The sequence below is a fragment of the Eucalyptus grandis genome, chromosome 5 (assembly GCF_016545825.1).
Source record: "Eucalyptus grandis isolate ANBG69807.140 chromosome 5, ASM1654582v1, whole genome shotgun sequence".
Taxonomy (NCBI): domain Eukaryota; kingdom Viridiplantae; phylum Streptophyta; class Magnoliopsida; order Myrtales; family Myrtaceae; genus Eucalyptus; species Eucalyptus grandis.
This window is the reverse complement of record NC_052616.1, coordinates 48,544,269-48,557,983: the sequence shown is the minus strand read 5'-3', so window position 1 is coordinate 48,557,983 and position 13,715 is coordinate 48,544,269. Positions and strand designations below refer to the sequence as shown.

General features: G+C 37.3%; 1 non-coding gene across 1 annotated transcript; it reads left to right on the top strand.

Moving 5' to 3' along the window:
• Positions 1-10,514: 10,514 nt before the first annotated feature.
• Positions 10,515-10,710, top strand: LOC120294174. The gene has a single exon (XR_005551665.1). It is a non-coding gene; the product is annotated as a U2 spliceosomal RNA (small nuclear RNA).
• Positions 10,711-13,715: the final 3,005 nt, after the last annotated feature.

Genomic DNA, 13,715 nt, shown 5'->3' with positions numbered 1-13,715 from the left:
CATATTTCAATATTTCGTATATTCACATTTACAAGATTAAGTTGTTGAGTTTCAAAGAATAGTTAGCTTACTCTACTATTTAATGAATGCTACATCGACTAATTGTTTGTCACATTACTTTCCCCGTTGGTTTTCTACATTTATATACACTTGATATACTTATTTAAGTAGCTATATAAGATAAATTTAGAGTGAAAACAAATTCTTTGATTGGGACTTGAATTCTTTAAAAAAAAATTGCCCACTTTTTTTAATAGTTCGTTTTAAGAAAAAGCGCCAATCAAAAGTTCTTTGCATTTCTCTAGTCAAAGTTTTGGGGAGTGATTGGTCCAATGTCAATACTAAACTTATTGACTTTTTCTCCTTCATCAATTCTTTTCTAGATTTTCTTTCATTCTCCGTTGGAGATTGTTGCTCCTGGTTTGCTCTTAGTTGCAGAATTGCCGCCCTACGCTTCTTTGATGGGTAGAAAAACTCGTTCATCACATTCAACTTCTGTTGAGATCATATACGAGAAATCCATGCTTCCAAACTGCGCAAAATTTCGATCGATGTAGCGCATAGTTCAGCTAGTACTCTCACAAAATCTCCAAATATAAATACATACAACAAATATATAGTTGGAGAAAATGTGAAACTTCTTCCCCTTTAAGCTCGGTTAAATTGTTCAACGACAGCAATTGAGTCGTCTGTTGTTTTCCTCCGGGCTCGAAAAGCCTTGTCCAGCTCTCTTTAAACGGTCTTTCATGATCCCACACGAATTCCCACCTTCGTTATTGAGGGACTGAAACAGCATTTCAAATGCGACCGAGCCAACAGCTTTTCTTAAAACTCTCCAAAACACTTTGCGAAGTTGCTTTTCTGGGTCAGTCCCAAGGTGTGAAAAGCTGGCCCTTCTTTCCCCCATTTTGAAGAATCGATTCGTCACCTTTGGAATTGGTCGAACCCTAGCCTATGTTGATAATAGAAACGTGAGTTTGGACGATATAGGCTTCAAGATTTTAAGTCGACGTGGCTTTATTTATTTGTCAAAGTGTCTGGAGCATAAAATCAGTCAGACGTCCTGAATGTTGAGAAAGAGAGAGGGAAAGTACTTGGAGATCAAGGAAATAGACACGTGCCTCAGAAGTCCGAATGGAATTTGAAACATTATGGTTTCCAAATACATGGAGATGTCCTCAAGGAAATTATCCGACGCAAATTCTCTAGTTTTGACATATGATTTGACACGATCTTATTGGACCCAAAAGACCAAATTTGTGCTTGATATGCTAAATTTGAGAGCCAAGGGAAAAATAATGGTCAAATATGTACTTAATACACCAATCTCCCTATTTCTAGCATTTTCCTTTTCAAATAAGGTGCAAATGCATATTCCTACATAGCTTTCGGGTGTTCTACACCTTTTGATATGTGATTGGATGGTACACTTCAGTATTAATCGCAATGGGTAATGTCACAAGATCTTGAAAATTCTTGTCCATTGTCTAGTGTCATCTCTGATTTTCTTTCTTGTTCAGTTTAATGTTTGAACTTTTAAAATTTGCCTAATGCATCGCGTTCATCAAATGGAGCGCTAGTCCTTTTCTTTTAATCTCTATGGTGGCCCAAGTCGGCAATCACGAGATAAAACTAGTGAGATGTAACACCAATTTGATGACAACAGTTCTTTCAACTACCCTTTTCGTCTATCCACCGGGGCGGCCGATGCCGGTTTATCGAGTTGAATATGTTATGTGTTGCTAAACATCACCACATGCCAATACCAGTGCAATGCCACCATCACTACCACCCTTCTCTCTCTCTCTCTCTTTTTGTGGCTGGCTAACCTCCAATGGAGGTAACGACATTGGCCAGCGTTGTTGGCTCATATTGGTGTAATTGTTGGTGCTAATGAATAGTGGTTGACGAGTTTGGGGTCAGTGGGCTGATCACATGGTGGTGGGGACCGAGCTCGCCGTGGGTTGTCATGATAATGGGGCAGTGGCAGAGTTTGGTGGTGGTAAACGCCACCGCCTACAATCCATTTCTGAAATTAGTTCACGATCTAAAATGCCAAAAAATTTGATGTCATTATTTAGTCACCGTGTTAAAAGTTCCTAAGTTAGTATCTCTTGGATAATCAATCTTTCTTTGAGCACCGATGGTGTTTCTAGTCATGAGTAATAACCACATCGCAATATTCACTCGCTTAGTTTTGGACATCATATTCAATGTATGTTTTCTAATACAATCTATTTCAAGAACATCGATGTTATTTTCCCTCCAATGTGGAGGATCATTTAAATCTGTAGGCTGATCCATTAATATTTCTCTTTTTGTAGTGAAACTTTGCTTCTTTAATTGCTCGAAACATTGATATTCATAGACTTGCAATGAAGTAACTATTGTTCATATATAAATTTAGTTATCTCAACGTGGATTTCAACGTGGATGTCTTGCCTTAAACAAAACTTATGCAAGTAGTACAATCCAGAAAAGCTTAATCACCATCCCACTTAACTACACTATCTGTACAATAAAGACAAGGCCTTTATGTTTGGTAACTTTCGATCGTCTTAGCGGATGCAAATTTTGTCCAAGTTGGATGCGGAATTTCAGAATAAAAAACAAATCGGTCTGCATCAACTATTGAATGCTTTTTGTTCTCTTATCGGCTTGAAAGCTTCGTCAAGGTCTCTTGAATTGAAACAATCTTCTTGAGCTACACGTATTCACACCTTCGTTTTTTTTTTTTTTTTTTTACAAGTATTCACACCTTCGTTATTGAAGGACTTGCTTTGCACTTCACGTACGACCGAGCCAATGGTTTCGTGAAACTTCCCAAAAAGACGAACTTTCTCTTTTGGGTCAGTCTCCCGGTGTGAAAAGCTGGCCCGTCGTCCGCCACGTTGAAGAAGCTTTTCGCCACCTTCAAATCGGTCAAACCCTACCTTGTGTTGATAATAACAACTTGAGTTTGGACTGTAGCCTTCGAGGGTTTAACCTGTGAGACTTTATTTTCTCTGTCAAAGGGTTTGGAGCAAAACCAGTCGCAATTTCAGAATATTAAGAAGCGAGAAGAGAACAGAAATATGCTTGGAGATCAAGGAAATACATGCCTCAAAAGTCCAAATGAGAGTTGAAAAATTAGGGTTTCCGTTCTTCTTATTGCCGCAAACTATACACAAAAGTTCTCGAGAAAATTATCCGACCCAAATTCTCTAGCTCTGGAATGAATTGACTCGATCTTGCCGGACCCAAAGGCCAAATATGTACTTATGGCCAAAAGAAAGGTCTCTAGAATTTTCTCTAATTGTTCAATGCCGTCTTTGATATTTTTTTCTCAAGTTAGTCCATTGACTTTTAAAAATCTGCTTCACAATTAGATGGTTCGCTTAGATTGTTAATTACAAGAGATAGCATCATGAAAGGTCCCTAGAATTTTCTCTGATTATTCAGTGTCGTCTTTGAATTTTTTTATTCAATTTAGTCCGTCAACTTTTAAAAATCTACTCAATGTAGTACTTTAAAATTAAATGGAACGCCAAATATTAGCAATCTTACCAGACCCAAAAGACTAAATATGGACTTCATACACCAATCACCATATTTCTAGCATTATTTTTTTTAAATAATCTACACTTATGTATTCCTACTTGACTTCTTGGTGTTCTAAACATTTAAATATGTGATTAGATGATACGCTTAAATATAAGAGGTAACGTCACGAAAGATCCCTAGAATTTTCTCTGATTGCTCAGTGTCATCATCTTTGATTTTTTTATTTTTTTTTGTTCATGTTAGTCCATCGACATTTAAGAATCTTCTTCATGTAGTCCTTTAAAATTCAATGGAACGCCATATGCTAGTAATCTTACCAGACCCAAAAGACTAAATATGGACTTCATACACCAATCACCATATTTCTAGCATTATTCATTTTAAATAATCTACATTTATGTATCCCTACTTGACTTCTGGTTGTTCCAAACATTTAAATATGTGATAAGATGGTATATTTAAATTGTTATTTCCGAGGGGTATTGTCACGAAAGGTCCTTAGAATTTTCTTTGATTGTTCAGTATCATCTTTGAATTATTATTTTTTTTTTTTGAGATAGTTAAAAATCTACTTCACGTAGTACTTTAAAATTAAATAGAGCGTCATATGTTAGCAATCTTACCAGACCCAAAAGGCCAAATATGTACTTTATGCATCAATCACCATATTTGTAGAATTATTCAGTTTAAATAATCTATACTTGTGTACTCCTACTTGACTTTCTGGTGTTCTAGACATTTTACTATGTGATTAGATGGTATACTTAGATCGTTAATTATAAGGGGTAATATCACGAAAGGTTCTTAGAATTTTCTTTGATTGTTTAATGTCGTCTTTGAATTTTATTTTATTTTTGAATTAGTCCATCGACATTTAGAAATCTGCTTAATTTAATACTATAAAATTAAATGGATCGCCATACGTTAGCAATCTTACTAGACCCAAAAGGCCAAATATGTACTTTGTACACCAATCACCATATTTCTAGCATTATTCATTTTAAATAATCTACGCTTGTGTCTTCCTACTTTACTTTCATGTGTTCTAAACATTTTAATATGTTATTAGATGGTATGCTTAGATTGTTAATTACAAGAGGTAATATTACAAAAGGTCCCCAAAATTTTCTTTGAATGTTCAATGTTTTTGAATTTTTCTTTTTTTCAAGTTAGTTCACCAACAAGTTGTCATTGTCCCTAGTGGCAACGGAATTAGGAAGAAGAAAGAAGGAAAACAGAGAAGAAGAAGTAGCATCCACATCAACAAATACCATTAACTTCGCATCGATGTTAGTTCAAGGTCCAACGAGGATCCTATTGAATCTAGTCATAATATCAATATATTGCCAAGTTGGTATCGCTCGGATAATCGATCTCTATTCACGGATAATACCCCTTTGGACATTCACTTGCTTAGGTTTGGACATCATTTTCATACTCTTTTTCATATGAATGCTTCCTCACACAATCTGTTTTTCTAAATGAAACTTTGCTTCTTGTATTGCTCAACGCTAAGTATTCATATGCTTAATACAAAGTAATTATCGTTCATATATAAGTCTCATAATTTCAACGTGGATGTCTTGCCTTTTACAAAACTTATGTGGGTAGCACGGTCCTCAAAATTAATTTTCATTTTGGAGCTTACATAACGAAGAGATGCTGGTTTATAAGGAAGTTTCGAGAATGTGTAGAGCCATTTGTGCTTTTAACTTGTGGATCTGCAAAAAATTCAAGGAACTCCCCCTATGTCTTTTATTTAAATCCGAGTCACTTGAAACCTTTTAAAATATCAAGATATTGCACAGGCATGCATTTATTTTATGATTTTTTTAGGAATTAAAGTAATTTTTTTGCATTTCCAAATTAAGTAAGGAAAGTTTATACGCAAAAGCCAGATGTGACTGGCTATAAAATTAGGATTCTCACGGAAGGTGTTGCATCTCTTCAAAACTTGTATGGCTTCTTGGGCCTAAATCATTTTGATCTTCCTTCCATTTACTTTGGACTTTTCCGAAAGAAAAGCCCCTCAAGGTGGAGGCCGAGCTTGACTTGAAGTTCTGACCCGGATCCGGAATTGAATTGAAGACTGGGTTGTTGATTTTCTGTTTTCTTATATATTTGGATGTGGTGAATTAACTTTTGAAATTAACCTGACTGAAGCGTTCTTCATAAATTTACCCTTGATACTTCACATATACAGCCAATTAAATTATAATATTCGCATATTTTTTTGTAACACGGCTGCATTTTGGGCACGTTCTCAAAACCCTTCAATTTGCTAAAGGTCCCGAGGTAAATAGGAGCGGACTTGTATTTCAATGTTTGTATCCATAATAGGAAATTCATTTTTGGGAAATCTACTTAAATTACAAAATGTACTTGAACTAAGCTCAAACTGAGATATCTATTTGGATATAATTTTCTTCACAAGCTCAAGAATTTGTGTTCTTGTAAAGCTATTATATCAGCACGTTTTCTTGACAACGAGAGACGCTCGGACAATTACATCGCAATATCACTCTCAGCTTCCTTTCGATTTTCGTACACCCGACCGCATCCTCGGACATCATTGCCTTGTGGAAAACGAAAGAGTTTTTTCCACAAGAGAGAGTAGCATGCAGCCTGACATTTTGACTCACTCAATGATAACAATCGAAATCCCCTACGTTCTCTCTTCTTCGACACTTAAGAATATTCATGCAGAGACATTGCCCTACGTGTCTCTACTTCATTGGCTGACCCGTCGAGTGAAGCCTTCGTTACGCTTGAACGACTCGTAGACTCGTCCCCCTAGCCAACAGTAGGGGAAAAGAACTTTACTTTTTGTCTCGTGCATTGTTTGCCAAGGCATGAAAAAGAAAATTTCACCTAAAACGGCTTTTGGATTCTAGATGAGGGTTGCGATTTTAGTACATTAATTTAGACGAGCATAACCCGAAAAAAGGTTTGAAAATATTTAGTGAGACAAAGAAAATTGCTTTAATTCATCGTATTTTGATAGTCGTGACTTATAAGTTACTTCTTACGCTCTCTCTTGAATCGAGCAATTTGGAAATATTTTGTTGACAAAAGAATACATCGAAATGACCATATGAAATATTTCGTATGTTCACATTTACAAGATTAAGTTGTTGAGTTTCAAAGAATAGTTAGCTTACTCTACTATTTAATTAATGCTGCATCGACCAGTTGTTTGCCACATTACTTTCTTCGTTGGTTTTCTACATTTATGTACACTTGATATACTTATTTAAGTAGCTATATAAGATACTAAATTTAGAGTGAAAACAAATTCTTTAATTGGGACTTGAATTCTTTAAAAAAAAATTTGCCCACTTTTTTTAATAGTTCGTTTTAAGAAAAAGCGCCAATCAAAAGTTCTTTGCATTTCTCTAGTCAAAATTTTGGGGAGTGATTGGTCCAATGTCAAAGAATATGATTCGGGTTACTAAACTTATTAACTTTTTCTCCTTCATCAATTCTTTTCTTGATTTTCTTTCATTCTCCGTTTGAGATTGTTACTCCTGGTTTGCTCTTAGTTGCAGAATTGCCGCCCTACGCTTCTTTGATGGGTAGAAAAACTCGTTCATCACATTCAACTTCTGTTGAGATCATATATGAGAAATCCACGCTTCCAAACGGCGCAAAATCTTGATCGATGTAGCGCATAGTTCAGCTACTACTCTCACCAAATTTTCCAAATATAAATACATACAACAAAATTTTTGTTCCCGGAACAATTTTGGATATTCTCCGTCCGAGAATTAAAAGAATCACCTCGGTCATAAATTGTTCAACGACAGCAATTGAGTCGTCTGTTGTTCTAGCCGATGAAGAAGAAGAAGAATAGGAAAAAGGGAAAAAACAAAAAAACAAAAAAGTAAAAAAGTTATTTAAAATTTATTTAAAAATTAAAAGAAATTAATTTGGAACATAATCAATCCGGGCTCGAAAAAAATTTTAAACGGTTACCAAACGCCTTGTCCAGCTCTCTTTAAACGGTCTTTCATGATCCCACACGTATTCCCACCTTCGTTATTGAGGGACTGAAACAGCATTTCAAACGCGACCGAGCCAACAGCTTTTCTTAAAACTCTCCAAAACCCTTTGCGAAGATGCTATTCTGGGTCAGTCCCAAGGTGTGAAAAGCTGTTCCTTCTTTCCCCCATTTTGAAGAAGCGATTCGTCACCTTTGGAATTGGTCGAACCCTAGCTTGGGTTGATAATAGAAACGTGAGTTTGGACCACATAGGCTTCAAGATTTTAAGTCGACGTGGCTTTATTTATTTGTCAAAGTGTCTGGAGCATAAAATCAGTCAGACGTCCAGAATGTTGAGAATCCAAAAGAGAGAGGGAAAGTACTTGGAGATCAAGGAAATAGACACGTGCCTCAGAAGTCCGAATGGAATTTGAAACATTACGGTTTCCAGACACATAGAGATGTCCTCAAGGAAATTATCGGATGCAAATTCTCTAGTTTTGACATATGATTTGACACGACCTTATTGGACCCAAAAGACCAAATTTGTGCTTGATATGCTAAATTTGAGAGCCAAGGGGAAAAGAATGGTCAAATATGTACTTAATACACCAATCGCCCTTTTTCTAGCATTTTCCTTTTCAAATAAGGTACAAATGCATATTCCTACATAGCTTCCGGGTGTTCTACACCTTTTGATATGTGATTGGATGGTACACTTCAATATTAATTGCAATGGGTAATGTCACAAGATCTTGAAAATTCTTGTCCATTGTCTAGTGTCGTCTCTTATTTTCTTTTCTTGTTCAATTTAATGTTTGAACTTTTAAAATTTGCCTAATGCATTGATTTTATCAAATGGAGCACTAGTCCTTTTTTTTTAATCTCTATGGTGGCCCAAGTCAGCAATCACGAGATAAAACTAGTGAGATGTAACACCAATTTGATGACGATAGTTCTTTCAATTGCCCTTTTCATCTAGCCACCGAGGCAGCCGATGCCGGTCCATCGAGTTAAATATGTTATGTGTTGCTAAACATCACCACATGCCAATACCAGTGCAATGCCACCATCACTACCACCTCTCTCTCTCTCTCTCTGTGGCTGGCTGGCTAACCTCCAATGGAGGTAACGACATTGGCCAGCGTTGTGAGCTCATATTGGTGTAATTGTTGGTGCTAATGAATAGTGGTTGACGAGTTTGGGGTCGGTGGGCTGATCACATGGTGGTGGGGACCGAGCTCGCCGTGGGTTGTCATGATAATGGGGCAGTGGCAGAGTTTTTTGGTGGTGAACGCCACCACCTACAATCCATTTCTGAAATTAGTTCACGATCTAAAATGAGAAAAAATTCGATGTCATTATTTAGTCACCATGTTAAAAGTTCCTAAGTTGGCATCTCTTGGATGATCAATCTTTCTTGAGCACCGATGATGTTTCTAGTCATGGGTAATACCCCCTTCACAATATCCACTCACTTAGATTTGGACATCATATTCAATGTATGTTTTCTAATACAATCTATTTCAAGAACATCGATATTATTTTCCCTCCAATGTAAAGGATCATCTAAATCTGTAGGCTGATCCATTAATATTTCTCTTTTTGTAACGAAACTTTGCTTCTTTAATTGCTCGAAATATCGATATTCATAGACTTGCAATGAAGTAACTATTGTTCATATATAAATTTGGTTACGTAGATGTCTTGCCTTAGACAAAACTTATGCAAGTAGTACAATCCAGAAAAGCTTAATCACCATCCCACTTAACTACACTATCTGTAAAATAAAGACAAGGCCTTTATGTTTGGTAACTTTCTATAACTACTATTCATCTTGGAGCTTCTATAACGAAGAGATACCGTTGTTTATGGAGAATTAGGGCATGTCTAGAGTGCCTCGTGCTTTCAAGTTTTAATTTTTCACAAATTGTGGGGAAGTCACACTTTTGGTTTTATCCAATGCGAAGCACTTGAAACCTTTTAAAATATTCAGATAATGTAGAAAGTTTATATTATTTTTTTTTAAAGCTATTAGAGTGTGTCTCCTGTCATTTGTCCTGTTGCAAGAAGTTTGAGAAAGCAAAACTTTTGGAGTGCGTATCTCATCGCTCCAACAATTTTTTTAGACGATATTTATGTTGATTTTGCATAACTGTTCGGGAGGAAAGTAATGAGCAGAAGCCAGATGTAAATGTCATTAGGATTATGATTCTTAGGGAAGCTATTGGATCTCATCAAAACTTGTATGGCTTCTTGGACCTAAATCACTTTGATCTCCCTTCCATCCACATGGGCTTTGCCAAGAATAAATCCCACAAGGCTTGAGGCCCAACTTCAGCTGAAGTGTTGGCGTCACTTAGAATTTATGACCCAGAAACGGAATTGAATTGAAGACTGGAACTGCTGATCTTCTTCTTTCGTTGATTGAAATGGAAGGCTGGAGTGTGGATTTTCTTCCGGTCTGTTCTCAAGGAAGTTTCGAAAAAGAAGCTATCGCGATTGTGCAATTTGCTTTAAAGTGAAGGAAGCCCTTTTCTTCATCAGAGAAGCCGAAGCAGCTCAAGGCAAAACCATGTTTTCAGTGTGCTCATTCAAGCCTCATTTAGTTGAAGAGTCTGCTCATCTTACCATTTTCTTTGAGCTTCGTCCTTCCTGCAGCTCGAGTCACTGATTAGTAGGTTGAAAACCCATTAGACTTTCCACTGATTTCGCATCTTGCTGAATTAGTTCTTCTCGAGGTCAACTGTTTGTCGAATATATATGAACTGAAACGTTTTCAATCAAGGCAAACTCCTGGTTTCCTGATACAGAGAGCTTTCACAGCACATGACTTCTGATGCTGGGAAGCTGAAAGAGAAAGAGGGAGGGAGGGAGGGAGGGCGTGCACGAGAGCGATGGAGAGCTTTGATCAGTCCCACATCAGTAGGGAGAGCAGAGGAACGAGCAGGGATGTGGGCTTAAGAAGCAAGGCGGAGAAGGCTTAAGCATACCTTTCTCGGCCTTTTGGCTAAGATCAAGTGTAGTATCTGTTCTTATCAGTTTAATATCTGATACGTGGGCCATCGGTCCACATGATATTAAATTAATTTCTTTAGGGGGAGAGCCCATCACGGAAGCTTGCTGCTGGGGCTCTCGCGCGTCGCCTTGGCGTTGCACTATTGCCTTGGCCTGGCGCACCCCACCAATTCTAGTTTAATTTTCTCTATGCAAGAGCAAGAAGTTTAAGGCACAAAACTTTATGTTTGGTCTACTTCGTGTGGAATTTCATCACTTGATTCAATGAATTTTTCATGAACCCGACTTACACAGGACTTGAACAGAAACGACAGGTTGATTCTGGTTTACTTGTTTTTTCCCATTCCTTCCTCCTCGTCCTTCATATCCGTCGCAACTTCATAGCAACTTTGCTCCATAGTCAAGCGCATCATCATAGACATATTTTGAGATGATGACGGAAGGTCCGAAAAGTCATCGACGAGATCATCTTTACCGGCGACAAGGTGCCTTCAGATCTGGGGCGTGTCCTCTCGAATTGGAGAGGATGAGGCTCTATGACTGCTAATCTCATCGAAGATCTGGATGGCCATGGAGGAAAGAAACAGAGCTCGAGTGTGGACAACCATGACCACAGCTCTGAATATCTAGACGTCCATGGACGCATCGAGACTTGGACGACCATGAATGACGGATCCGGCAAAGTTGATGTTGAGTTGTTCGCGTTGAGGTGCCGCCGAACATGAAGGTCCGGCGGATGGTGGCAGTGAGGGGGATGGAGGCGGAGGTGCTGACGGAGGGAGGGGAGCTGTCTAGCGTTTATTCCTTCTATATATGTTTAATGTGTCTCGAATCATTCGGACATACAATTCAAAACGAGGCCAAACCGTCAAGATAGCTTTTTACTAACTACCCAAATGGGCACGAGACCCAGGATCCGTGCTTCAGTTTGGGTATTTTTCACACCCCTACCCATCAACAACATTATTTCATATTTAAGATGAAACTTACGGACCCTGAACATAATACAACTTGATTTATACATATATTTAAGGATCATATTATTCAATTAAAAAGTTTTTGTTCCAAGACTTTGAGTACACCTAATTATCTTAGAAATATCAATTAATCACGAGATATCCAATTCACACATTCAATAACCTTTTAAGGAGAACCTGTTGTGGAAATAATTTGAAGTAAAAAGTTGTTAACGTTCAGCTCTCCTTTTATGTGAAATCATTGATATTTCTTGGTATCTAGGGAAGAAAAATATTTAGAACCAGCTTAAGGGTGTGAGACGATGGGTATGGACACGTAAAAATGAGGAGCGCGGTCTTATTGGGCGCCCTGCTAGGGGACTATTGGGTACGGAATAGCCTCTTACGCATTGGGCCCAAGTCACTTAAATGTGCAACCCTCTTGGACACCAGCCTAAAGTCAAACAGACGACATGAACCAACTTCGAAACCCTAACAAAATTAACACGGAAATCGCTTTCAGCTACGGCAGTCAGAAAGTCATGGTTTCAGTGAAAGAGCTCGTGCTCGAAATGACTGTTCGAAAGTCAAACTTAGGATGAGCTATCTAAGTCAACTGAAGAGATGATCCATCGACCCAATGAAGTCGCCGAGGAGCATTGTAGAATAATGGCGGGCAGCACATGGGCATTCCGATTTCCAGATCATATATATGGTCATCATGTGCTCCGAGATTGAGCTGATTTGTCTCATAAACTACAAGTACGCAACATGCATGATTACCTAGCTAGAAAATTCACAATTCAATTAGTGTAGGAAAGAAGATTAGTGTCGAATGCAAATGCAAAAAGCTTTTGACTTGACGTACCACTCTTGCAAGTCAGAGAAAGCCTAAAAGGATTTTATAAATATAAAAGAAAAATCATTTGATAGTGAAGTTCTACTGTGTGGTTAGTATGTTTGAGAAAGTAAAAAATAAATTTATGCTTAATATTTTGAAGCGTTAACCCTTGGATTAGTAGTGTGATGAATTGGGTCTTTACATGTCAGAAACTATGAGGGTTGAATTCATTTCCAATTTAATGCAGTCTTTCTCACATAAAGTCTGAGAAATTGATTTGATCTGTATGCGAAAATTATTCCAAGATAAATTGACTGTTATCCTGAAAAAAGGGTAATAGTAGTAGGTATAATAAAATAAAAGATGTTAAGTATTTAATGCCAAGTCATTTTCCATTACTGGTATTAGGCTTTTTTGGAGGCCAGCAATCGGTGTATGTACGGTAGAAGAAGAACCAATTTCTTTAAAAAAAATGGGTTAAGGAAATTTTCCATTTTTTGAAGCCAAAAAAACAATTGAGCATTGATAAAAAAAAACAAAAGAAAACAAAAAAAGAAGAAGCAAAGAATATAAATATGGTGTATTCTAATGATATTTGCTGCTTTTCTCTCTTTGGCAACATGTGACTGCTTGACTTGCAAGAGGAGCATTGTGAGCTGGTGGATGCCAGCTTCTTTCCCTTTTATCAAACAATGAAAAAGCTAGCCCGAATTTTATTTAAAAAAATTATTTCTTCAATTCTTTTTTTTTAAATCAAGAACTACCTCCAAGTAAAAATCAAACCTAAGACCCTGTTGGATCTTAGTGAGAAAGGACCACCTCACCACACTTCGGTCAAGCTCTAATTCCTCTATTTTATTTTATTTTATGGGTTAAAATTTATATTATGGGAGGAGGATGGGATATCTAAATCATTGTAGCGATGATTATATTCTCTCACATAGAGAAAATGACAGAATAATTTATTAGAAGCCAGAAGGAAGGTCATGTGTTTATCCAGCTAGACCAGCACATGTAGCTGTGGCATGGTTGGCTTTGTTCTATTCCACCCATGTTCACTTAACTCTTTTGGTGTTGACTGTTCTTGAGGTGTTAAGCCACATAAAACCAAAACATGCTGGTCCATCATCAATGATGTTGCAGCTTCTGTTCCTGCTTGCGAGAGAGAGATAGAGAGAGAGAGACCCAAGATATTTCACATCTTTTTCTTTGCGTGAATGTATTATTTCTTGAGATACTACTAGAAATATGTGGATTATCTCACGCCACACATATTAAATGAAAGTTTAATAGATGAGGGAACGCTTGTGACCTTTGCATCGTGTTGATGTGTCCATGAAATTTCAGATCCACTCAAAGTTGTACTTGATAAAAA